Source organism: Lolium rigidum, chromosome 7 (assembly GCF_022539505.1).
Source record: "Lolium rigidum isolate FL_2022 chromosome 7, APGP_CSIRO_Lrig_0.1, whole genome shotgun sequence".
NCBI classification, from domain to species: Eukaryota; Viridiplantae; Streptophyta; class Magnoliopsida; order Poales; family Poaceae; genus Lolium; species Lolium rigidum.
In genome coordinates this window covers 184410010-184434538 of record NC_061514.1, presented here as the reverse complement: position 1 = coordinate 184434538, position 24529 = coordinate 184410010, and positions in this window count along the sequence as shown.

The following is a 24529-nucleotide window of genomic DNA, read 5'->3' as shown; positions in this document are numbered from 1 at the left end:
GATACTTGCACCAAGATCACATAAAGCATTACAATCAAAGTCATTGAACTTCATCTTAATGATGGGCTCCCAACCATCCTCTAGCTTTCTAGGAATAGAAGCTTCACGTTCTAGTTTCTCTTCTCTAGCTTTTATGAGAGCATTTGTAATATGTTTTGTGAAAGCCAAGTTTATAGCACTAGCATTAGGACTCTTAGCAAGTTTTTGTAAGAACTTTATAAATTCAGAGATGTGGCAATCATCAAAATACAAACCATTATAATCTAAAGCAATGGGATCATCATCCCCAATGTTGGAAAAAATTTCAGCAGTTTTATCACAGAGCGAGTTTCAGCAGCTTTAGCAGCTCTCAGCTGATTTGCAGTGCTTTGCATTAGAAGTGGAAACATTGCCAACACCAATTATTTTACCATTATTAGTAGGAGGTGCAGAAGCATGTGGAGCATTAGCATTGCTAGTGGTGGTAATAGTCCAAACTTTAGCTACATTATTCTCTTTAGCTAGTTTTTCATTTTCTTCTCTTTCCCACCTAGCATGCAATTCGGCCATTAATCTTATATTCTCATTAATTCTAACTTGGATGGGATTTGCTGTAGTAACAATTTTATTTTCAATATCCTTATTAGGCATAACTTTCGATTTCTAAAGATCAACATCAGAGGCAAGACTATCAACCTTAGAAGCGAGAATATCAATTTTATTGAGCTTTTCCTCAACAGATTTGTTAAAAGCAGTTTGTGTACTAATAAATTCTTTAAGCATGGCTTCAAGTCCAGGGGGTGTGTTCCTATTATTTTTGTAAGAATTCCCATAAGATGTCCTATAGTTGTTACTAGAATTGTTCCGATAAGCATTGTTGTTGAAATTATTATTTTTAATGAAGTTTACATCAACATGTTCTTCTTGGGCAACCAATGAAGCTAACGGAACATTATTAGGATCAACATTAGTCCTATCATTCACAAGCATAGACATAATAGCATCAATCTTATCACTCAAGGAAGAGGTTTCTTCGACAGAATTTACCTTCTTACCTTGTGGAGCTCTTTCCGTGTGCCATTCAGAGTAATTAATCATCATATTATCAAGAAGCTTCGTTGCCTCACCAAGAGTGATGGACATAAAGGTACCTCCAACAGCTGAATCCAATAGGTTCCGCGAAGAAAAGTTCAGTCCTGCATAAAAGGTTTGGATGATCATCCAAGTAGTCAGTCCATGGGTTGGGAAATTTTTAACCAAAGATTTCATTCTTTCCCAAGCTTGTGCAACATGCTCATTATCCAATTGTTTAAAATTCATTATGCTACTCCTCAAAGATATAATTTTAGCAGGGGATAATATCTACCAATAAAAGCATCCTTGCATTTATTTCATGAATCAATACTATTCTTAGGCAGAGATAGCAACCAATCTTTAGCTCTTGCTCTTAAAGAGAAAGGAAACAATTTTAATTTTATAATGTCACCATCTACATCTTTATACTTTTGCATTTCACACAATTCAACAAAATTATTGAGATGGGCAGCAGCATCATCAGAACTAACACCAGAAAATTGCTCTCTCATTACAAGATTCAGTAAAGCAGGTTTAATTTCAAAGAATTCTGCTGTAGTAGCAGGTGGAGCAATAGGTGTGCATAAGAAATCATTATTATTTGTGGTTGTGAAGTCACACAACTTAGTATTTTCAGGAGTGGCCATTTTAGCAGTGGTAAATAAAGCAAACTAGATAAAGTAAATGCAAGTAACTAATTTTTTTGTGTTTTCGATATAGAGAGCAAGACAGTAAATAAAGTAAAGCTAGCAACTAATTTTTTTGTGTTTTGATATAATGCAGAAAACAAAGTAGTAAATAAAATAAAGCAAGACAAAAACAAAGTAAAGAGATTGGATTGTGGAGACTCCCCTTGCAGCGTGTCTTGATCTCCCCGGCAACGGCGCCAGAAAAAGAGCTGTTGACGTGGGAGTTGAAAATCTTAGTGGTGTAACTTTTCTTCGTTCCCCGGCAACGGCGCCAGAAAAAGAGCTTGATACGCGTACAGCACGCGTCCGTTGGGAACCCCAAGAGGAAGGTGTGATGCGTACAGCGGCAAGTTTTCCCTCAGTAAGAAACCAAAGTTTATCGAACCAAGAGGAGCCAAGAAGCACGATGAAGGTTGATGGCGGCGGGATGTAGTGCAGCGCAACACCAGGGATTCCGGCGCCAACGTGGAACCCGCACAACACAACCAAAGTACTTTGCCCCAACGAAACAAGTGAGGTTGTCAATCTCACCGGCTTGCTGTAACAAAGGATTAGATGTATAGTGTGGATGATGATTGTTTGTAGAAAACAGTAGAACAAGTATTGCAAGAGATTGTATTCGATGTAAAAGAATGGACCGGGGTCCACAGCTCACTAGAGGTGTCTCTCCCATAAGATAAATAGCATGTTGGGTGAACAAATTACGATCGGGCAATTGACAAATAGAGAGGGCATGACCATGCACATACATGATATGATGAGTATAGTGAGATTTAATTAGGCATTACGACAAAGTACATGGACCGCTATCCAGACATGCATCTATGCCTAAAAAGTCCACCTTCAAGGTTATCATCCGAACCCCTTCCAGCATTAAGTTGCAAACAACTGCACAATTGCATTAAGTATGGTGCGTAATGTAATCAATAACTACATCCTCGGACATAGCATCAATGTTTTATCCCTAGTGGCAACAGCACATCCACAACCTTAGAACTTTCTCATCACCGTCCCGCATTTAATGGAGGCATGAACCCACTATCGAGCATAAATACTCCCTCTTGGAGTTAAGAGCAAAAACTTGGCCATAGCCTCTACTATTAACAGAGAGCATGCAAGATCATAAACAACACATAGGTAATAGATTGATAATCAACATAACATATTATTCTCTATCCATCGGATCCCGACAAACACAACATATAGAATTACAGATAGATGATCTTGATCATGTTAGGCAGCTCACAAGATCCAACACTGAAGCACATGAGGAGAAGACGACCATCTAGCTACTGCTATGGACCCATAGTCCAGGGGTGAACTACTCACTCATCACTCCGGAGGCGACCATGGCGGTGAAGAGTCCTCCGGGAGATGATTCCCCTCTCCGGCAGGGTGCCGGAGGCGATCTCCTGAATCCCCCGAGATGGGATTGGCGGCGGCGGCGTCTCCGGGAGGGTTTTCCGTATCGTGGCTCTCGGTACTGGGGGTTTCGCGACGGAGGCTTTAAGTAGGCGGAAGGGCAACGCGGGGGCCACACGAGGGCCCCACACGCCAGGCCGGCGCGGCCAAGGCCTGGGCCGCGCCGCCCTGTTGTGGCGGCGCCTCGTGGCCCCACTTCCTTTCCCCCTCGGTCTTCTGGAAGCTTCGTGCAAAAATAGGACCCTGGGCGTTGATTTCGTCCAATTCCGATAATATTTCCTTACTAGGATTTCTAAAACAAAAAACAGCAGAAAACAGCAACTGGCGATGTAGAGGCCTCCGGCGGTGATTTCCCTCTTCAGCAGTTGCCGTTTTCTGCTGTTTTCTGCTGTTTTTGGTTCCAGAAATCCTAGTAAGGAAATATTCTCGGAATCGGACGAAATCAACGCCCAACATCCTATTTTTCCCGGAAGGTTCCAGAGCATCGAATAAGTACCGGAGAGGAGCCAGGGGGCCCCACACGCCAGGGCGGCGCGGCCAAGGGGTGGGGCGCGCCCCCCTAGTGTGTGGGCCCACCAGGACCCCTCCGAGGCCGCCCTTCCGCCTACTTAAGGTCTCCGTCGCGAAAACCCTATTACGTTCGACGAAACCAGAGAAAACCTTCCAGAGCCGCCGCCATCGCGAAGCCAAGATCTGGGGGACAGGAGTCTCTGTTCCGGCACGCCGCCGGACGGGGAAGTGCCCCCGGAAGGCTCCTCCACCGACACCACCGCCATCTCCATCAACGCTGCTGTCTCCCATGAGGAGGGAGTAGTTCTCCATCGAGGCTAAGGGCTGTACCGGTAGCTATGTGGTTAATCTCTCTCCTGCTGTCATTGTGCTAGTCAAGTGGATTTTACTTATGTGATCTCCGGAGACTCCTTGTCCCACGTGTGTAAAGGTGACAGTGTGTGCACCGTGTGGGTCTCTTAGGCTATATTTCACAGAATACTTATTTACTGTTATGAATGGCATAGTGAAGTGCTTATTTATATCTCTTTATGATTGCAATGTGTTTTGTATCACAAAATATCTGTGTGCTACTCTAGTGATGTTATTAAAGTAGTTTATTCACGGTGTAATGGTGACAAGTGTGTGCATCGTGTAGTACTTGGCGTAGGCTATGATTGTGATCTCTTGTAGATTATGAAGTTAACTATTGCTATGATAGTATTGATGTGATCTATTCCTCCTTTCGTAGTGTGAAGGTGACAGGTGTGCATGCTATGTTAGTACTTGGTTTGGTTCTGTTGATCTGTTATGCACTCTAAGGTTATTTAAATATGAACATTGAACATTGTGGAGCTTGTTAACTCCGGCATTGAGGGTTCGTGTAATCCTACACAGTTAGTGGTGTTCATCATCCAACAAGAGGGTGTAGAGTCTAGCATCTATCTATTTATTCTGTTATGTGATCAATGTTGAGAGTGTCCACTAGTGAAAGTATGATCCTTAGGCCTTGTTCCTAAATATCGCTATCGCTGTTTGTTTACTCGTTTTATCGCATCTATACTTCCCGCAATATTACCACCATCAACCACACACCAGTCCTGGACAGCAAAGCACTTTTCTCGGTGCCGTTGCTACTGCTCACATTTATTCATACCACCTGTATTTCACTATCTCTTCGCCGAACTAGTGCACCTATTAGGTGTGTTGGGGACACAAGAGACTTCTTGCTTTGTGGTTGCGGGGTTGCATGAGAGGGATATCTTTGACCTCTTCCTCCCCGAGTTCGATAAACCTTGGGTGATCCACTTAAGGGAAACTTGCCGCTGTTCTACAAACCTCTGCTCTTGGAGGCCCAACACTGTCTACAGGAAAAGAAGCGTGAGTAGACATCAAGCACTTTTCTGGCGCCGTTGCCGGGGAGGAAAGGTAAAAGGCACTCATACTCCGGTCCCAGGTATAAGTACTTTTCTGTTGCCGTTGTGTGTGTGCTCGAAGCTATTTCCTTTAGATCCTGCAATTGCATCTTTTTGTTTCTTGTTTACACTAGTAAGGCAAAATGGACAACAATGAGCTTCTTATTCTATTTCCTGAGTTAAGACATGAATGGTTTAATGCGAAAATTAAAAAACCTATGGAACCTTATTTGCATGCTGGTAGTAATATTAGTATGAACTCTTTGAACACCATTGTTGATAATGATATAGAAAATTCTAAGCTTGGGGAGGTCGGTTTGATGAGAATGATCTCTTTAGCCCTCCGGGTATTGAGGAGAAAGTTTATGTTGATTATGATATGCCTCCCATATATGATGATTATAATGATAGTGGTCTTTTGGTGCCACCTACTATGGAGAGTAAATTTTATTGTGATTATACTATGCCTCCTATATTTGATGATGAGAATAATAATGATAGCTACTTTGTTGAATTTGCTCCCACTACAACTAATAAAATTGATTATGCTTATGTGGAGAGTAATAATTTTATGCATGAGACTCATGATAAGAATGCTTTATGTGATAGTTATATTGTTGAGTTTGCTCATGATGCTACTGAAAGTTATTATGAGAGAGGAAAATATGGTTGTAGAAATTTTCATGTTACTAAAACACCTCTCTATATGCTGAAAATCTTGAAGTTGCACTTGTCTAGTTTTCCTATGCTTGTTGCATTATGCCTACATGACTTGTTTATTTATAAGATTCCTATGCATAGGAAGCATGTTAGGCTTAAATTTGTTTTGAATTTGCTTTTTGATGCTCTCTTTTGCTTCAACTACTATTTCTTGCGAGTGCATCATTAAAACTGCTGAGCCCATCTTAATGGCTATAAAGAAAGCACTTCTTGGTAGATAACCCATGTGATTATTTTACTACAGTACTTTTGTTTTATATTTGAGTCTTGGAAGTTGTTACTACTGTAGCAACCTCTCCTTATCTTAGTTTTGTTGCATTGTTGTGCCAAGTAAAGTCTTTGATAGCGCGGGTGCGAGATAGCCATGTACTTCGTCCTCGCGCTTCCCCTCTCCCCCAAATTGAAGACCCTCGCCTCCGCCGCACCATGTCATCGCTGCCGGTGCTGATAGATGATCTCGTCGAGAGCATCCTCCTCCTCCTCCCGCCGGACAAGCCAGAGAACCTCGTCCGCGCCTCCCTCGTCTGCAAGCCTTGGCGCCGCATCCTCGCCAACCCCTGCTTCTACCGTCGCTACCGCGACTTCCACGGAATAACCCCCAATCCCATCATGGGACTCCTCCAAAACTTGGGAACGAACAAGCCCGACTTCATTCCGACCTCCGCCTTACGCGCTCCCGCGCCAGACAAGCGTGGCTGGATCACCATGGACTGCCATGTGGTGACCCTGCATACCACTGCATGTTGTAGTATGCCAGTCGTTGATATAACATTCACGAAGTACCAATCCGCAAATATTACATCCCTCAGAGTAGTACAACAGAACATAGCAGGTCCATAACTCATTCATTTATTATTACAAGCATAATGTACATATCATCTCGGAGCTCCTCTTGGGTCCTAAGAGGAATACTCCTGGGTTCGAGGCGAACCCATCTTAGCTTACAATATAATAGTCTTACTAGGTGATACATTTATTCCCTCGAGCAGTTAAGCACTAATAGTTCGTACTGCTCAGATACTACTACTACTACTTGGTAGGTATACACGTGCTCTCCTCCGGAACTCTCCCCGGTTCCGTAGACTATGAGGTAGTCTACACCTTCAACACCTCCAGAGAGGTATGGTTCTTCATAGCCGATGATGTCGGCTCCTTCAGGGTTGTCGTTGTCCTCCTCCAGATGGTTCAGACAATCTAAGCAGGGGATTTAAGAGTGGTATGAGTACGAGCGTACTCAACAAGTTCATTATGGAAAAGAGGTGTTTAATGCACTAGCTACGATATTAGACCAGAAAGTCTAATACTAATGCAAGTTTTGATAAACATTTCTTCAAGAGGTTGCTTTTATTTCAAAGAACTATGTCCGTCAGCCTTCACCGGTTCACTAGAACTTCATGGAGTTCCTTTCCGACAGCGTTCGCAGTTCCAAATCCCGGAACAGGGAGTGACAGGTCACGATTCATTAGAATCTGCAGAGGTGTGTTGCTTTACCCATAAGAGATCTTAACCTTGGTGCCAACCGGGCAGCTTTCCCGTCCACACTTCCTTTGGTGTGAGGCCCGGTATAAGGTCAGAGACAATCATATTCCTCCGCTACCTCGCACACCCACCCTTTGTTGCAAACCCTGACCCTGGGTCCTCGCCGGTCCTCTTACACCAATTAAGGATGGACCCCGACCGCGACAACAGTTCTGGGCTCTACCATAAACTCCTTCGCCGGTAGCTGCAACCCATCATAGACCGCATTACCGTGGGGAATTAGAATGGGATCCCCACCCTCCGGTTGTTCTCGCGAGATACAACTGCTACGGTAAGCGCATCCGTTGATGTACAAGAGGTGGAAATACGATTGACTATTCCGTCCCACTCCAGATCTTATGTCTAACACGGTTTTTACGGCACAAGAATCACTGGACGACATTTGTTGTTTAATCCTATATGGATATAAACCCTTGCAATGGAACCTCCACCATATCAACACAATCCATGGTTCCATTGCCCACCACTTAGTCATATTCATAGTTATGAAAATAGTGGTTTTGCTTTTTTATGCAATAGTGACAAACATAGTACTTTGCAAGTAATTTGATAAAAATACTCGAATGACATGAGCAAGTGATGAACTTGCCTGAACACTGCAAAGTGTTGCAGTTGGATGGTGTGGACTTACCCTTGTTCTCTGTTGCTGAAAAATAGCATCACTGTCCGATAAGGGCAATGGTTAAAGAAGCATTTATGCATGATTCCAGTTTTAGGGTTTGTTTCCCCCTTCCGATGTCTTATCATTTCATGTGAGAGGTTGATACTAAGAATAATTTAGGGATACTCTATTTAGGGTAAAAATACAACCTTGAAATGTTGTCAAGGTGTTTTTAAAGTCCAAAAAAATTTTATGGACTTATTTTCATTATTGAAAATATGAGGTGTGATTTGAATAATTATTTAAATCATCAAATTTGAACTTACTCTTGTTTATCATCAAAAAATTCTATTTCATATTTTATTATAATAGAGAATTTTATCCTGAGTGGTTTTCATATTTTTAATTTTTTTTGGAGCTATTTGTCATTTTCTATGCATTTTCAAAGTTTCTGTTTATTTGAAAATGTGAAAAGACAGAATTGCCCCTGGGCCCACCTGTCAGGGTGGCCCAGTGGTTAACCCTAACCCGAGCCACACTTGGGCTCGGTCGGTCGCACCGCCCCCTTTCTCCTTCACTCGCTCGCGAACCCTAGCCCTCGCTCTCGCGACTCCCGTGTCGCCGCCGCCTTCGCCGAATTCTTCCGGCCAACTCCGGCCGTCGCCGCCGGCGAGATGGAGTGCATCTGAACCGCCGTTCGACGGCGCTTCAGATCCTCCGCTTCGATTTGTGTTTCGCCGCCTCCTCAACTCGTCCTCTTCGCCTCTGGTCGCCTGGCGTGGAGTGCCGTGGCGATCTCGTCGCCGCCGACGCTCCAGATGCCGTGGCGTCGCCATGCCCTGCCATGGTGGTGCCGGGCACTACGGTGCAGCCGTGGCCTGACCTGGCCTGGCGCTGCCGCGCCTGATGTCTACGGGAGCTTCTATTCTTGTAGACAGTGTTGGGCCTCCAAGAGCAGAGGTTTGTAGAACAGCAGCAAGTTTCCCTTAAGTGGATCACCCAAGGTTTATCGAACTCAGGGAGGAAGAGGTCAAAGATATCCCTCTCATGCAACCCCGCAACCACAAAGCAAGAAGCCTCTTGTGTCCCCAACACACCTAATAGGTGCACTAGTTCAGCGAAGAGATAGTGAAATACAAGTGGTATAAATAAGCAGTAGCAACGGCACCAGAAAAGTGCTTTGCCTAGGACAGTAAACAAGCAGTAGTAACGCAGCAGTAGTAACGCAGTAAAACAGTAAACAAGCAGCGATAGCAGTATTTAGGAACAAGGCCTAGGGATTAGACTTTCACTAGTGGACACTCTCAACATTGATCACATAACAGAAGAGATAAATGCATACTCTACACTCTTGTTGGATGATGAACACATTGCGTAGGATTACACGAACCCTCAATGCCGGAGTTAACAAGCTCCACAATAATGCTCATATTTTAGTAACCTTTAGTGTAAGATAGATCAAAAGACTAAACCAAGTACTAGCATAGCATGCACACTGTCACCTTCATGCATATGTAGGAGGAATAGATCACATCAATATTATCATAGCAATAGTTAACTTCGCAATCTACAAGAGATCATGATCATAGCATAAACCAAGTACTAACACGGTGCACACATCTGTCACCTTTGCACACGTGCAGGAGGAATAAAACTACTTTAATAACATTGCTAGAGTAGCACATAGATAAATTGTGATACAAACACATTGCAATCATAAAGAGATATAAATAAGCACCTCACTATGCCATTCAACGAGTGAATAAGTATTCCGTGAAATATAGCCTAAGAGACCCACACGGTGCACACACTCGTCACCTTTACACTCGTGGGACAAGGAGTCTCCGGAGATCACATAAGTAAAACTCACTTGACTAGCATAATGACATCTAGATTACAAGCATCATCATATGAATCTCAATCATGTAAGGCAGCTCATGAGATTATTGTATTGAAGCACATAGGAGAGAGATGAACCACATAGCTACCGGTACAGCCCCGAGCCTCGATGGAGAACTACTCCCTCCTCATGGGAGCAGCAGCGGTGATGTAGATGGCGGTGGAGATGGCAGCGGTGTCGATGGAGAAGCCTTCCGGGGCACTTCCCCGCTCCGGCGGGGTGCCGGAACAGAGACTCCTGTCCCCCGGATCTTGGCTTCGCGATGGCGGCGGCTCCGGAAGGTTTTCCGTATCGTGGTTTTTTCGCATCGTGGGTTTCGCGACGGAGGCTTTATATAGGCGAAGAGGCGGCGCAGGAGGGTCGAAGGGGTGGCCACACCATATGGCGGCGCGGCCGGGGCCCGGGCCGCGTCGGCCTATGGTCCGGGGGCCCAGTGCCCCCCTCCGGTCCTTCCCGGGTGTTCTGGATGCTTCCGGTGAAAATAGGAACCCGGGTCTTCGTTTCGTCCAATTCCGAGAATATTTTGTTACTAGGATTTCGAAACCAAAAACAGCGTAAAACAGAACCGGCACTTCGGCATCTTGTTAATAGGTTAGTTCCAGAAAATGCACGAATATGACATAAAGTGTGCATAAAACATGTAGGTATCATCAATAATATGGCATAGAACATAAGAAATTATCGATACGTCGGAGACGTATCAAGCATCCCCAAGCTTAGTTCTGCTCGTCCCGAGCAGGTAAAACGATAACAAAGATAATTTCTGAAGTGATATGCCATCATAACCTTGATCATACTATTTGTAAACATATGTAATGAATGCAGCGATCAAAACAATGGTAATGACATGAGTAAACAAGTGAATCATAAAGGCAAAGACTTTTCATGAATAGTACTTCAAGACAAGTATTAATAAGTCTTGCATAAGAGTTAACTCATAAAGCAATAAATCAAAGTAAAGGTATCGAAGCAACACAAAGGAAGATTAAGTTTCAGCGGTTGCTTTCAACTTGTAACATGTATATCTCATGGATAATAGTCAACATAGAGTAATATAACAAGTACAATATGCAAGTATGTAGGAATCAATGCACAGTTCACACAAGTGTTTGCTTCTTGAGGTGGAGAGAGATAGGTGAACTGACTCAACATAAAAGTAAAGAGAATGGTCCTTCAAAGAGGAAAGCATCGATTGCTATATTTGTGCTAGAGCTTTTATTTTGAAAACATGAAACAATTTTGTCAATGGTAGTAATAAAGCATATGAGTTATGTACATTATATCTTACAAGTTGCAAGTCTCATGCATAGTATACTAATAGTGCCCGCACCTTGTCCTAATTAACTTGGACTACCGGATCTTTGCAATGCACATGTTTTGACCAAGTGTCACAATAGGGTACCTCCATGCCGCCTCGTACAAAGGTCTAAGGAGAAAGCTCGCATTTTGGATTTCTCGCTTTTGATTATTCTCAACTTAGACATCCATACCGGGACAACATGGACAACGGATAATGGACTCCTCTTTAATGCATAAGCATGTGGCAACAATTATTATTCTCATATGAGATTGAGGATATATGTCCAAACTGAAACTTCCACCATGAATCATGGCTTTAGTTAGCGGCCCAAAGTTCTTCTCTAACAATATGCATGCTCCAACCATGAAGGTGGTAGATCTCTCTTGCTTCAGACAAGACGGACATGCATAGCAACTCACATGATATTCAACAAAGAATAGTTGATGGCGTCCCCAGAAACATGGTTATCGCTCAACAAGCAACTTAATAAGAGATAAAGTGCATAAGTACATATTCAATACCACAATAGTTTTTAAGCTATTTGTCTCATGAGCTATGTATTGCAAAGGTGAATGATGGAATTTTAAAGGTAGCACTCAAGCAATTTACTTTGGAATGGCGGATAAATACCATGTAGTAGGTAGGTATGGTGGACACAAATGGCATAGTGGTTGGCTCAAGGATTTTGGATGCATGAGAAGTATTCCCTCTCGATACAAGGTTTAGGCTAGCAAGGTTATTTGAAACAAACACAAGGATGAACGGTATAGCAAAACTCACATAAAAGACATATGGTAAACATTATAAGACTCCATACCGTCTTCCTTGTTGTTCAAAACTCAATACTAGATGTTATCTAGACTCTAGAGAAACCAAATATGCAAACCAAATTAACAAGCTCTAAGTATTTCTTCATTAATGGGTGCAAAGTATATGATGCAAGAGATTAAACATGAGCACAACAATTGCCAAGTATCAAATTATCCAAGACATTTTAGAGTTACTACATGTAGCATTTTCCAATTCCAACCATATAACAATTTAACGAAGAAGAAACTTCGCCATGAATACTATGAGTAGAGCCTAAGGACATATTTGTCCATATGCTACAGCGGAGCGTGTCTCTCTCCTATAAAGTGAATGCTAGGATCCATTTTATTCAAACAAAACAAAAACAAAAACAAACCGACGCTCCAAGCAAAGTGCATAAGATGTGACGGAATAAAAATATAGTTTCAGGGGAGGAACCTGATAATGTTGTCGATGAAGAAGGGGATGCCTTGGGCATCCCCAAGCTTAGACGCTTGAGTCTTCTTAAAATATGCAGGGGTGAACCACCGGGGCATCCCCAAGCTTAGAGCTTTCACTCTCCTTGATCATATTGCATCATACTCCTCTCTTGATCCTTGAAAACTTCCTCCACACCAAACTCGAAACAACTCATTAGAGGGTTAGTGCATAATAAAAATTCACATGTTCAGAGGTGACACAATCATTCTTAACACTTCTGGACATTGCATAAAGCTACTGGACATTAATGGATCAAAGAAATTCATCCAACATAGCAAAAGAGGCAATGCGAAATAAAAGACAGAATCTGTCAAAACAGAACAGTCCGTAAAGATGGATTTTATTAGGCCACCAGACTTGCTCAAACAAAAATGCTCAAATTGAATGAAAGTTGCGTACATATGATCATGCTCGTAAATTGGCTTAATTTTCTGAGCTACCTACAGGGAGATAGACCCAGATTCGTGACAGCAAAGAAATCTGGAACTGCGCAGTAATCCAAATCTAGTACTTACTTTTCTATCAAAGACTTTACTTGGCACAACAAAACATAAAACTAAGATAAGGAGAGGTTGCTACAGTAGTAAACAACTTCCAAGACTCAAATATAAAACAAAATACTGTAGCAAAATAACACATGGGTTATCTCCCAAGAAGTTCTTTCTTTATAGCCATTAAGATGGGCTCAGCAGTTTTAATGATGCACTCGCAAAAGATAGTATGTGAAGCAAAAGAGAGCATCAAGAGGCAAATTCAAAACATATTTAAGTCTAACATGCTTCCTATGCATAGGAATCTTGTAAATAAACAAGTTCATGAAGAGCAAAGTAACAAGCATAGGAAGATAAAACAAGTATAGCTTCAAAAATTTCAGCACATAGAGAGGTGTTTTAGTAACATGAAGATTTCTACAACCATATTTTCCTCTCTCATAATAATTTTCAGTAGTATCATGAGCAAACTCAACAATATAACTATCACATAAAGCATTCTTATCATGAGTCTCATGCAAAAAATTAGTACTACTCCCAACATAAGCATAGTTATTCTTATTAATTGTAGTAGGAGCAAATTCAACAAAGTAGCTATCATTATTATTCTCATCATCAAATATAGGAGGCATATTGTAATCATAATCAAATTTATCCTCCATAGTAGGTTGTACCAAAAGACCACTATTATAATCATCATAAATAGGAGGCAAAGTATCATCAAAGAAAATTTTCTCCTCAATGCTTGGGGGACTAAAAAGATCATGAAAACCAGCTTCCCCAAGCTTAGAACTTTCTACATTATTATCAACAATGGTGTTCAAAGCGTTCATACTAATATTACTACCAGCATGCAAATAAGATTCCATAGGTTTTTTAATTTTCGCATCAAACAATCCAAGTTTTAAATCAGGAAATAGAATAAGAAGCTCATTATTGTCCATTATGCCCAACTAGTGTAAACAAGAAACAAAAAGATGCAATTGCAGGATCTAAAGGAAATAGCTTCGAGCACACACACAACGGCGCCAGAAAAATACTTTACCTGGGACCAGTGTATGAGAGCCTTTTACCTTTCCTCCCCGGCAACGGCGCCAGAAAAGTGCTTGATGTCTACGGGAGCTTCTATTCTTGTAGACAGTGTTGGGCCTCCAAGAGCAGATGTTTGTAGAACAGCAGCAAGTTTCCCTTAAGTGGATCACCCAAGGTTTATCGAACTCAGGGAGGAAGAGGTCAAAGATATCCCTCTCATGCAACCCTGCAACCACAAAGCAAGAAGTCTCTTGTGTCCCCAACACACCTAATAGGTGCACTAGTTCGGCGAAGAGATAGTGAAATACAGGTGGTATAAATAAGCAGTAGCAACGGCACCAGAAAAGTGCTTTGCCTAGGACAGTAAACAAGCAGTAGTAACGCAGCAGTAGTAACGCGAGTAAAACAAGTAAACAAGCAGCGATAGCGATATTTAGGAACAAGGCCTAGGGATTAGACTTTCACTAGTGGACACTCTCAACATTGATCACATAACGAACGGATAAATGCATACTCTACACTCTTGTTGGATGATGAACACATTGCGTAGGATTACACGAACCCTCAATGCCGGAGTTAACAAGCTCCACAATAATGCTCATATTTTAGTAACCTTTAGTGTAAGATAGATCAAAAGACTAAACCAAGTACTAGCATAGCATGCACACTGTCACCTTCATGCATATGTAGGAGGAATAGATCACATCAATATTATCATAGCAATAGTTAACTTCGCAATCTACACGAGATCATGATCATAGCATAAACCAAGTACTAACACGGTGCACACACTGTCACCTTTGCACACGTGCAGGAGGAATAAAACTACTTTAATAACATTGCTAGAGTAGCACATAGATAAATTGTGATACAAACACATTTCAATCATAAAGAGATATAAATAAGCACCTCACTATGCCATTCAACAGTGAATAAGTATTCTGTGAAATATAGCCTAAGAGACCCACACGGTGCACACACTCGTCACCTTTACACTCGTGGGACAAGGAGTCTCCGGAGATCACATAAGTAAAACTCACTTGACTAGCATAATGACATCTAGATTACAAGCATCATCATATGAATCTCAATCATGTAAGGCAGCTCATGAGATTATTGTATTGAAGCACATAGGAGAGAGATGAACCACATAGCTACCGGTACAGCCCCGAGCCTCGATGGAGAACTACTCCCTCCTCATGGGAGCAGCAGCGGTGATGAAGATGGCGGTGGAGATGGCAGCGGTGTCGATGGAGAAGCCTTCCGGGGCACTTCCCCGCTCCGGCAGGGTGCCGGAACAGAGACTCCTGTCCCCCAGATCTTGGCTTCGCGATGGCGGCGGCTCTGGAAGGTTTTCCGTATCGTGGTTTTTTTCGCATCAGGGGTTTCGCGACGGAGGCTTTATATAGGCGAAGAGGCGGCGCAGGAGGGTCGAAGGGGTGGCCACACCATATGGCGGCGCGGCCAGGGCCTGGGCCGCGCCGGCCTATGGTCTGGGGGCCCAGTGCCCCCCTCCGGTCCTTCCCGGGTGTTCTGGATGCTTCCGGTGAAAATAGGAACCCGGGTCTTCGTTTCGTCCAATTCCGAGAATATTTTGTTACTAGGATTTCGAAACCAAAAACAGCGTAAAACGGAACCGGCACTTCGGCATCTTGTTAATAGGTTAGTTCCAGAAAATGCACGAATATGACATAAAGTGTGCATAAAACATGTAGGTATCATCAATAATATGGCATAGAACATAAGAAATTATCGATACGTTGGAGACGTATCAGCGCCCTCGGCGTGTGCCGCCATGGCCGCACTCATCGCCTCACGCCACCTGTAAGTGCTCTGTCGCCTCCTTCTCTCCCTCTCTTCTCTACTCCCTTCTCTCCTCCTCCTCTGCGTCTTGCTCGGTCTCTGGCCTGCATCTCCAGGTTGAGATGCTTGCCGTGACGATGCGCTGCTGCTGCGCCTTGCTAGCTTGCGCATGTGCTGCTGTGCTGTTTGTTGTGCTGCTGCTGCGCTCCACTGGCCTTGCTACTGCCATGGTTACTACTGTTGTGCTGCTCTGCCATGCTATACATGATTCTGTGCAAGATTCCTAGGCTATGTGCTTGCTTATGCTTGCATTTCTTGCCTAATTCTCTCCCTGTGACTATGTCCTTGATGCTACTGCTGCTAGTTCATCATGCGTATTCAATTATTTTCCCTGGCTTGATTACTGTGTGTATTCCTTGCAAAATTTGCAAGTGCCAGTGCCCTGGTGTGCTACATCTTGTGTTTAATTTCATGATCATGCTCAATTGGGCATTGTTGTTGGCTTAACAGCACTATCCAGTGATGAGTGTTGTGTGCAATCCTTGTGTAACTTGATCCAGTGGTTCATCATGCCTTTTATGTGCTTCTAGATACAATTATAAAGTCATTATTTCTGTATCTGTTTATTCAGTTATGGCTTGGGTGTAATTCTTCAGTAGCTGCCTCATTACTGATGCTATGCTTGGCTATAGCCACCTGTAACAAGTGTTAGCAAGCTCTGGTGATCTTATGATCATCAATTGCTTGATGATTAATTGTTGTGCTTCTGTCTGTGCCTACCTAGTGCTCACCCTGTGCTGTGTGTGCATCACACAGGCTTGGCCTGTGTGTGATGGAGCTTGCTCAAGCATCAGTTGATGCTTGCAATGATCCATTGGATCATCTGCAAGGCTCTGGTGCATCAATTGCTTGTGTAATTCATTTATCTGTTTATCTTGCTTTATTAAATGGATGAATGATGTGAACTGTGATTCAGTGATGATCATTTCAATGAAGTTGTTAGGGCTAGCTAGATGCCAACCACTAGTTGGTACCTTAACCCAATACTGAACCCTACTGGGTGATTATGTGGTGGCTTAAAGTGTTGGTTGTGTGTTGAGGTGGCCCTGGGTAGCTCCCCCTGTTATCACCAGATTTTGGCCAAATCAGGAGATAGGCCGTAAGTGAGATGGGCTTGAAAGATATACGCGTTGAGGATCTCTGAAGCGGCCTGACACGAAGAAGTTGGGCTAAATTGCCCGTGTATCTGTATTATAGTAGATCACATCTTAATTTAAGTTAGAGTTTAACCCGTGCACGGTTAGGTGCATGCCTGAATTAGAAAGTCCCCCGGACTACAAATATGTATCTAGGGTTTATGAAATAAACAACAACCACGTTCACCACAAACCAATCTAGGCGCATCGCCAACTCCCCCGTCTCGAGGGTTTCTTCCGGGTAAGCACCATGCTGCCTAGATCGCATCTTGCGATCTAGGCAGCACACGTTTATTCGTCGTTCATGCGTTGCTCGTACTGAAGCCTTTTTGATGGCGAGCAGCGTAGTTATCATAGATGTTTTAGGGTTAGCATTTGTTCATCATATCATATGCTATCGTCGTGCAACCCTTAAGCATCTAGCCGCCCTTACGCCTATCTTGGGTGTAAGGGCGGCACCCCGCTTGATCATTGTTTAGTAGATCCGATCCGTTATGATTGCTCCTTGTTCTTCAAGGATTAGTTTAATATCTGCATCGTTAGGCCTTACAAACGGGTCGAAGGATCCAGTGGCGCGTAGGGTAGTTCGCTAGCCCTAGACAGGATGTTCCGAGGATCAACTTCGTGTAGGTTTTTAGGCCTTGTCTAGGGTCGGTTTACGATCACCGTGCGTGACCGCTAGGCTCGATCACGAGTAGGATGTTCCGATTATGCGGTGAAAACCCCAAATCTTAGTAGGTCGCTTTCGCTTTATCTTGATCAAGCAGGACCACCATCTGATCGTACACCTCGTACGTATCATGGGTGGATCGGCTCTTTGAGCCGATTCACAGGACAACCCGAGAGCCGATCGAGGCTCGTATTTAACGTTTACGTGTATGCCATGCAGGAAACTAAGCGAGGCATCATCCAACACCTTCCCGACCAGGTATAGGTCAGGTGGCACGCCCTTGCATCAGCATCGGACGTGCGTGCCGAAGGCTTTGCGGGCCGTCGCTCGGAGGGACCAGGGCCAGCCGCAGTCCCGGGAGATTCCCGGCTCTACGGTGTTGCCCGTCGCTGCCCGCCGGTGGGTTTCCGACCGCAACACATTCCGGCACGCCCGGTGGGACAATCTTCGACATCAACCGCGTCGCCATCTACATCCGAGATGGCGGAAGGCACTCCGGTCAAGTACGAGGATCCGACCGAGGAGCTCAAGAAGAAGCATGACGAGATCAAAGCAGTCCTCGAAGCCGACCTCATCGGCTCTTTCCACGTAACCCGCTCACATGGCATCGGGTGGAAAGGGTTCTCACCTGAAGGCGCGCTCGATGGAGTGGACCTGTCCACCCCGTCAGAAGAACGCACCAGGTCGCTGCGTCAGGAGATCAACTTCATGGTGGCTCATTCGCCGTACCGCCATTCTGAGAGCCTGGTGAACACTTTGGAGCGTGTCGCTCTGCGCGTGATCCAGGAAATCATGAGCCATCAGTATTCTCCGTCAGGACCAGCTCTGGGGACTTACCAAGGAGAGATGCCACTCCAGTCCCGTCCACCGCTGTCGTTCGCGTTGGCAGCACCAGAAGTGCCGAGTTCATCGGCATACGTCGTCTACAAGATTGGTGGTGACCCTAGTGACTACCAATTCTTACATGAGGCGCCCAAGGAGATCCCCCACGGATACACGTGCGCGTACGTGCCAGACTGCAGTAACTGGGCACTCTCGAACCAGGCTGCAACAGCAGGGACTTCTGGAACAGCAGGAGGAGCTTCGGGAACAGATCTTGAGAAGCAGACGTGGCTAGCTAAGTACGCCACTCCGACAAACCTCCAGAGCTCAGCTCCTGCAGTTGGCTCAGAGCTGGAAAAGCAAGCATGGCTGGCTAAGTATGCCACCCCGGCGAATCTTCAGAGTTCGACGCCTGCAGCCATCACCGCGGATCAGATTTGTACAATTCTGAAAGACCAGTTCGGCATGATGCCGAAAAGGAGGACAATCGGCTATTCCAAGCCGTACCCTAATGAGTACGAGTTGATCCCGCTACCACCCAAATATCGGCTCCCTGATTTCACCAAGTTTAATGGATCAGATGGTTCCAGCTCCATCGAGCATGTGAGCCGATATTTGGCACAACTGGGCACGATCTCAGCATCAGACGAGCTGCGTGTGAGGTTCTTCGCACAGTCCTTCACGGGATCGGCTTTCGGGTGGTACACATCGCTGCCACCAAACTCAATCCGGACTTGGAAGCAGTTGGAAGAACAGTTCCACGTGCAGTACCACTCAGAGGCTTCCGAGGCTGGCATTGCCGATCTAGCACAAGTACGACAGAAGCGCGGGAAACAGGTGGCAGAATACGTCCAACGCTTCAGGACCGTTAGGAACCGATGCTATTCGGTTCATGTAAGTGAAAAAGAAGCGATCGAGTTGGCGGTGGTGGGTCTCTCATCATCGATCAAGGACGTGGCCTCCCAAGCGGACTACCCTTCACCGGCGCACATGGTGCGAAACCGTCGACATATGAACAGCGCCACCCGGATGTTTACCGGGATAAATTCAAGCGTGCGGTGGTCCCGGTAGAGGCGGATGAAGATGAAGGTGCTCCGGGAGATCAAGAAGTAGCAAGTGGCTGAATGGACTCGGGGGGCAAGCCCCGTGTCCTGTAAATGGGTTAAGCCACAAGGTCCTCCAAAAGGGTTTGACTTCGACGTGACCAAAGCTGAGCAGATTTTCGACCTCTTACTCAAGGAGAAGCAGCTAAAGTTACCCGAAGGTCACAAGATCCCCACGGTGCAAGAGCTGAACGGAAAGCCATACTGCAAATGGCATAACACGTTCACCCACGCCACCAACGATCGCAGGGTGTGGCGTCAACAGGTCCAAATGGCGATAGAACAAGGGCGGCTAATTTTCAGCCAGTACGCCATGAAGGTCGACACACACCCCTTCCCCGCCGTTAACATGGTGGAGTATATTTACCATGGAGGGTGCCAGCCAGATTTCTCGTGCAATATCAACATGGTAGGACCTGGACACCACTCTGGTAAGGACGGAGATGAGGGCAGCTGCTCTCATAGCAAGGACACAGAGGAAGCCGCTCCACGCGATCGGTTCCATAACGATGGCAAGCACTACATCACAGAGGGAGAAGTGAGGAACGTAAGATATCAGCGACCTCTCTCTGATCACCTCCTCAACAAGTACGTGGGTCAATACGACCAACGCCGGCGATACAACGACGATGATGAAAGAGATCGCCCGGCTAGGGACGCCAGGAGACACCGTCGGCATGGTCGCGACGAGGAGCGATATGAGCGCCACGCCAAGGAAAAGTCGAGGGAGCAAGACGACGTGGATAGGCACTGGGACTGCCCCTTCTTCAGACACTGCTGGGATTCAGGAATGAGCCGATTGCCTACAATCGGCAACTGCCCGTAATGTAAACAAAAGAAGAAGGATGCAGCTAACGTGTCCGTGTTCAAACGTCTAGGGCCTCTCCCGCCTCGGAATAAGAATGCTGAGTCCGCTCGGATGGAAGATCTCGAGGAACTAGAGGACGATGATGAAGAAGAAGACAAGTATCATCGGCCAAGGTGGTGCCCTGATGGGCTCAGCCGTTCCCAAAAACGAAGGGTTCAGCGTCTACGTGGGTTGGAGGAAGCTGAAAGGTTATACCTGCACACGTTGAGGAAGGCGCGGCCTGATCTGGCCGCTAAAATTCAGCGAACCCTGGACGAAGAAGGTCGGCCACAAAGGAAAGAGTGGCGCCCCAGACAAAATAAAGCCGACGATGAGACATCGGCTGGCACAAACATGGTGTTCATCCTTCCAACGGAGTTTAGTGCTCCAGGAGTAGACGAAGCACCTGTGGCACAACTTGATCGCGGCCCACGGCCGGTCATCTTTGAGAAGCCACGAGAGAGAAGCTACAGGCATCTGAAGGCCCTGTACTTACGAGGTTACATCAATGGGCAGCTCTGTCAACAAGATGTTGGTGGACACCGGAGCGGCGGTTAACATTATGCCATACTCCATGCTACGTCGGTTGGGACGCTCTAGCTCGGATCTGATCAAGACCAATGTGACACCGAGCGATTTCAACGGCCAAGCATCCGACGCACAAGGTGTTCCGAACGTGGATCCGACCGTAGGAAGGAAAACCGTCTCTACGACGTTCTTTATTGTCGACAAGCAAGAGCTCCTATGCTGTCCTACTAGGGAGAGATTGGATCCACACCAACCGTTGCATTCCATCCACGATGCACCAATGCCTAATACAATGGGATGGAGATGAAGTAGAAGTCGTCCACGCAGATGATTCAGCCGAGATTTCAACGGCTGGTATGAACGTTTGGGAGACATCAGGCCAAGAGCCACTCTCAGGCATCAATTTGGACGATTGCGAGCGCATCGACGTGACAAAGGACGGGGTTAGGCTGGTTTTATCCACCGGCCTGACCGTGTAACAAGAGCAGCATCTATGGACAAACGTGGCGATGCCGATCCATGGGATCGGCCCCAAGGATCTATGGAGGAACATTGCAAAACCTTCATTGAGCAATTCGACGTGGAGGCCGATTCCAGCAATCGACCAAAATTATCCTCACCATGCGTTCTGCCTGGTCTCAACGTCGATCTAATGGGCAATGGGTTTACGTCGGCCAATGAGTTGAAAGAAGTCCACACTGGTCCTAACAGAGCCGACGTTCACATATAGTGCCTTGGCTAACCACAGAGCCGATATCAGCAGTTACCTGGCAGAATCGGCTCGGGGGGCACCTAATCAGATGAACAATGTGCGATACATGTGCAGTGAAATATTGGGGGCCGATAGAAAAATCGGCCAGTAGAAAAAAAAATTTCACGCAGTTTCTCATGATATACAGCCGATGCACGGACATCGACTTTAGAGCTAAGGGATAAAGCCGATGCACGGCCATCGACTCTAGCACAACGACACAGGATCTACCAGTTGCGTGTTCAAGACACGAGGACCTCCAACTCTTTGTCAGAGGAGTTTTGGTTTCTAAAGCCGCCGGTGACCATCTGCAGTATCGGCTTTCAACGGAAGAGGGGTGATCAGCTCTGGCTGGCTCCGCATGGTAGCTCTCTCAGACATGATCGAGCTCGGGTCCATTTGTCTGAATTACGTGTCCTTATCACTGTTTGCACCTCGACTGAGGCTCGGGGGGCAGCTGGCATGGTGGATGCTCTGTTTTTGGAAGCCGATTGGGTTGCCATCGGCTAGTCCTGTGTCGCGATCTTCTTCAAAGGTGGTGATCCATCAGAGCTCAAACTCATCGGTCGAAAAGATGAGGGATTGATGCGCTGACATCGGCTTACTGAGCGTTGACCAGGTTTACGATCACTCCGTAGTCGAAGAAATGAAGGACGGATTATGAGGGACCGATGCGTTGCCATCGGCTAATTGAGCATTGGCTAAGAGGCAATCGGCAAAATCAGTATGAGGGGAAATCGGCTAAATTGACATAAAGGAAATCGGCAAGATCAAATTGGGGAACTTCTTCATTGATAAACGAGATTTCTTACATAAAAGAGCTGATTGCTCTCAAAAGGAAGTACTAAGGGGATACATTGCCCCGTCTACTACTACTGATCCTATGCTAAGGGTCCTATCTACGGGCCGTCGCTGCCCTCGTCGTCGCCGTCGTCGCCGCTGTCGGCGCTACTCCCGGCGGGCTCGTCGTCGCTGCTGTAGCGGCCGCCGGCAGGACCTTCGTTGTCCTCATCCTCCTCGTCGTCGTCGTCGTCGTCGCTGTCGAAATCACTGAGATTCCCCGGCCAGGGGCAGTGGCGCTTGGCCGGCGGCTCGTCGGAGGAGGTGTCGTCCTCCTCCTCCTCCTCCTCCTCCTCTTCCTCCTCCTCCTCCTCGGAGAAGGTGAAGTCATTGCAGGAGAGGCGATCGTCATCGCTCTCCTCCTCCGTCTCCCCGTCGGCGAGGAAGCGGAGGTCACTTTCCCCATCGGTCGAGGACTTGTCGTCCTCTGACCAGATGGAGAAGTCGTGACTCGGCTCATCCCCGGCCTCGATGGCGTGGCGGATGTTGGCCGCGTGGGCCTCCGCCGGGTTCCACTCCGGCGTCGGCTCGCGGGAGGAGGAGGACTCGATGGGAAGTCCCGATGAGGCGGAGGAAGAAGAAGACATGGTGGCGCAGGAGGGCTTTTGGAGTGCTAATGTGGAGAGGATGAAGAGGAGAACTGTTCGGTGCGGTTAAATAAAAGAAGATGGAGTGGAGGTTTAATGTTCGAGCAGTTTTCGAGGATGTGGTGCCAAAAAACTGTCAAATCGTGCAGAGAAGTTGAGAAGGCAAGTCGTCATGATGAAAAATACTGCGACGGTTCTGCTCTGCCACGACATGACCCCTCGAAGGAAAAACAGAGTGGTTTTGAAATTATCATTACCAAAACCAGGGGGCATGTGTTATCACCAGATTTTGGCCAAATCAGGAGATAGGCCGTAAGTGAGATGGGCTTGAGGATCTCTGAAGCGGCCTGACACGAAGAAGTTGGGCTAAATTGCCCGTGTATCTGTATTATAGTAGATCACATCTTAATTTAAGTTAGAGTTTAACCCGTGCACGGTTAGGTGCATGCCTGAATTAGAAAGTCCCCCGGACTATAAATATGTATCTAGGGTTTATGAAATAAACAACAACCACGTTCACCACAAACCAATCTAGGCGCATCGCCAACTCCCCCGTCTCGAGGGTTTCTTCCGGGTAAGCACCATGCTGCCTAGATGCATCTTGCGATCTAGGCGGCACACGTTTATTCGTCGTTCATGCGTTGCTCGTACTGAAGCCTTTTTGATGGCGAGCAGCGTAGTTATCATAGATGTTTTAGGGTTAGCATTTGTTCATCATATCATATGCTATCGTCGTGCAACCCTTAAGCATCTAGCCGCCCTTACACCTATCTTGGGTGTAAGGGCGGCACCCGCTTGATCATTGTTTAGTAGATCCGATCCGTTATGATTGCTCCTTGTTCTTCAAGGATTAGTTTAATATCTGCATCGTTAGGCCTTACAAACGGGTCGAAGGATCCAGTGGCGCGTAGGGTGTAGTTCGCTAGCCCTAGACGGGATGTTCCGAGGATCAACTTCGTGTTGGTTTTTAGGCCTTGTCTAGGGTCGGTTTACGATCACCGTGCGTGGCCGCCAGGCTCGATCACGAGTAGGATGTTCCGATTATGCGGTGAAAACCCCAAATCGTAGTAGGTCGCTTTAGCTTTATCTTGATCAAGAAGGACCACCATCTGATCGTACACCTCGTACGTATCATGGGTGGATCGGCTCTTTGAGCCGATTCACAGGACAACCTGAGAGCCGATCGAGGCTCGTATTTAACGTTTACGTGTATGCCATGCAGGAAACTAAGCGAGGCATCATCCAACACCTTCCCGACCAGGTATAGGTCAGGTGGCACGCCCTTGCATCAGCATCGGACGTGCGTGCCGAAGGCTTTGCGGGCCGTCGCTCGGAGGGACCAGGGGCCAGCCACGATCTCGGGAGATTCCCGGCTCTACGGTGTTGCCCGTCGCTGCCCGCCGGTGGGTTTCGACCGCAACACCCCTCTCGTGGCTTGCTA